General features: G+C 38.2%; 1 non-coding gene across 1 annotated transcript; it reads left to right on the forward strand.

Moving 5' to 3' along the window:
- Positions 1–410: 410 nt before the first annotated feature.
- On the forward strand, positions 411–518 carry LOC130942904 (small nucleolar RNA R71). The gene has a single exon (XR_009071450.1). It is a non-coding gene; the product is annotated as a small nucleolar RNA R71 (small nucleolar RNA).
- The last annotated feature ends 3190 nt before the right edge of the window (positions 519–3708 follow it).

The following is a 3708-nucleotide window of genomic DNA, read 5'->3' on the forward strand; positions in this document are numbered from 1 at the left end:
TAGGTGTTTCCATAGGGTTCTCCTAGGTAATTCACCTCTTCCATTAAAGGGTTCTCAGGATCATAAGCTTCTTCTTCAGATGAAGCATCCTTAGTACTGCTTGGTGCATTTTTCATTCCAGACAGACTTTGAGAAATCAAATTGACTTGTTGAGTCAATATCTTGTTCTGAGCCAGAATGGCATTCAGAGTATCAATCTCAAGAACTCCTTTCTTCTGATTAGTCCCATTGTTCACAGGATTCCTTTCAGAAGTGTACATGAATTGGTTATTTGCAACCATTTCAATTAGCTCTTGAGCTTCTGTAGGCGTCTTCTTCAGATGAAGAGATCCTCCAGCAGAGCTATCCAAAGACATCTTGGATAGTTCAGAGAGACCATCATAGAAAATACCTATGATGCTCCATTCAGAAAGCATGTCAGAAGGACATTTTCTGATCAATTGTTTGTATCTTTCCCAAGCTTCATAGAGGGATTCTCCATCCTTCTGTCTGAAGGTTTGGACTTCCACTCTAAGCTTACTCAATTTTTGAGGTGGAAAGAACTTTGCCAAGAAGGCATTGACTAGCTTTTCCCATGAGTCCAGGCTTTCTTTAGGTTGTGAGTCCATCCATATCCTAGCTCTGTCTCTTACAGCAAAAGGGAATAGCATAAGTCTGTAGACCTCAGGGTCAACCCCATTAGTCTTGACAGTGTCACAGATTTGCAAGAATTCAGCTAAGAACTGATGAGGATCTTCCAATGGAAGTCCATGGAACTTGTAATTTTGTTACATTAGAGAAACTAATTGAGGCTTAAGCTCAAAGTTGTTTGCTCCAATGGCAGGGATAGAGATGCTTCTCCCATAGAAGTCTGAAGTAGGTGCAGTAAAGTCACCTAGCACCTTCCTTGCATTGTTGTTGTTTTCGGCTGCCATGGGTTCTTCTTCTTTGAAGATTTCTGTTAGGTCCTCTACAGAGAGTTGTGCATTAGCTTCTCTTAGCTTTCGCTTCAAGGTCCTTTCAGGTTCAGGATCAGCTTCAACAAGAATGCCTTTGTCTTTGCTCTTGCTCATATGAAAGAGAAGAGAACAAGAAAATGTGAAATCCTCTATGTCACAGTATAGAGATTCCTTGAGGTGTCAGAGGAAAAGAAAATTAGAAGGAACAGGTAGAAGAATTCGAACTTAGTCAAATAGAGTTCGAATTGTGCATTGAGAAGGAGTGGAAGAGAATTTTTGAAAATGAAGTGAAAGATTTTGAAAACATTTTGAAAAACTTGAATTGATTTTCGAAAACCAAGAGTGGGAAAGAAATCAAGTAATTTTTGAAAAAGATTTTGAAATTAGAAATCAAAAAGATATGATTAAAAACTGTTTTGAAAAAGATGTGATAAAAAAAAAAGATATGATAAAAAAAAGTTATGGTTTTAAAAAGATATGATTGAAAAGATATGATTTAAAAACAAATTAAAAAGATTTGATTTTAAAAATTAATGACTTGCCTAACAAGAAAAGATATGATTCAAACATTAAACCTTTCTCAACAGAAAAGGCAACATACTTGAAATGTTCAATCAAATCATTAATTGTTAGCAAGTATCTTTAAAGAAAGAAAGAAATTGATTTTGAAAACATTTGATTGAAAAGATATGATTTGAAAAAGATTTGATTTTGAAAAACTTTGAAAACTTGAAAAAAAAATTGATTTGAAAACAAAATCTTCCCTCTTGTGCCATCCTGGCGTTAAACGCCCAGAATGGTATCCATTCTGGCGTTTAACGCCCAAAATGCTACCTTTTTGGGCGTTAAACGCCCAACCAGGTACCCTGGCTGGCGTTTAAACGCCAGTCTGTCCTTCTCCACTGGGCGTTTTGAACGCCCAGCTTTTTCTGTGTAATTCCTCTGCAGTATGTTATGAGTCTTCAATTCTCCGTATTATTGACTTGAAAAGACACAAATGAAAAATATTTTTGGATTTTTAATAATAAGGAATAATCAAGATGCAACTAAAATCAAATAACAATGCATGCAAGACACCAAACTTAGCAGTTTGTATACTACTGACACTAATAAAATGTGAATGCATATGAGACACATAAACACTCAAGTCAAGAGAATTAAAAATCATAGTAATAAAATCATCAAGAACAACTTGAAGATTAATGAAGACACATGCATGAATGCAAAAAGAGTAGAAACATGCAATTGACACCAAACTTAAAATGAGACACTAGACTTCAAACAAGAAACATAAAATTATTTTTGGTTTTTATGGTTTTGTAAATTTTTTTTTTGAATTTTTTGAAAATTATATGGAAATAGAAAATAAAGGTTTCAGAATTCTTAGTTTGGATTCCAGGAATCATTGCAATGCTAGTCTAAGACCCCGGTCCAGGAATTAGACATGGCTTCACAGCCAGCCAAGCTTCCAAAGAAAGCTTCGGTCCAAAACACTAGACATGGCCAATGGCCAGCCAAGCCTTAGCAGATCATTGCTCCAATAGCAGGATTGATAGAAATCAACAAGCTCTTGTGATGATCAATTGAAACCTCGGTCCAATAAGATTAGACATGGCTTCTCAGCCAGCCAGACTTCAATAGATCATCTTGAAACACTAGAATTCATTCTTAAGAACTCTGAAGAAAAATACCTAATCTAAGCAACAAGATGAACCGTCAGTTGTCCATACACAAAACAATCCCCGGCAACGGCGCCAAAAACTTGGTGCGCGAAATCGTGATCACTACAACTTCGCACAACTAACCAGCAAGTGCACTGGGTCGTCCAAGTAATAAACCTTACGCGAGTAAGGGTCGATCCCACGGAGATTGTTGGTATGAAGCAAGCTATGGTCACCTTGTAAATCTTAGTCAGGCAGACTCAAATGGGTATAGATGATGAATAAAACATAAAGATAAAGATAGAGGTACTTATGTATATCATTGGTGAGAGCTTCAGATAAGCGTATGAAGATGCCTTCCCTTCCGTCTCTCTGCTTTCCTACTGTCTTCATCCAATCCTTCTTACTCCTTTCCATGGCAAGCTTATGCAAGGGTTTCACCGTTGTCAGTGGCTACCTCCCATCCTCTCAGTGAAAACGTTCCTATGCTCTGTCACAGCATGGCTAATCATCTGTCGGTTCTCGGTCAGGCCGGAATAAAATCCAGTGATTCTTTTGCGTCTGTCACTAACGCCCCGCCTGCTAGGAGTTTGAAGCACGTCACAGTCATTCAATCATTGAATCCTACTCAGAATACCACAGACAAGGTTAGACCTTCCGGATTCTCTTGAATGCCGCCATCAGTTCTTGCCTATACCACGAAGATTCTGATCTCACGGAATGGTTGGCTCGGTTGTCAGGCGAGCACTCGGTTGTCAGGCGATCAACCATGCATCGTGTATCAGGAATCAAAGAGATATTCACTAGAGCCTTGTTGCTTGTAGAACAGAAGTGGTTGTCAGTCACTTTGTTCATAAGTGAGAATGATGATGAGTGTCACGGATCATCACATTCATCAAGTTGAAGAACAAGTGATATCTTGGACAAAGATCAAGCGGAATTGAATAGAAGAACAATAGTAATTGCATTAATACTCGAGGTACAGCAGAGCTCCACACCTTAATCTATGGTGTGTAGAAACTCCACCGTTGAAAATACATAAGAACAAGGTCTAGGCATGGCCGAATGGCCAGCCTCCCAAAGAGGGTTCAATCATAAAAACATGATCA

The sequence above is a fragment of the Arachis stenosperma genome, chromosome 7 (assembly GCF_014773155.1).
Source record: "Arachis stenosperma cultivar V10309 chromosome 7, arast.V10309.gnm1.PFL2, whole genome shotgun sequence".
In the NCBI taxonomy this organism is placed as follows: Eukaryota; Viridiplantae; Streptophyta; class Magnoliopsida; order Fabales; family Fabaceae; genus Arachis; species Arachis stenosperma.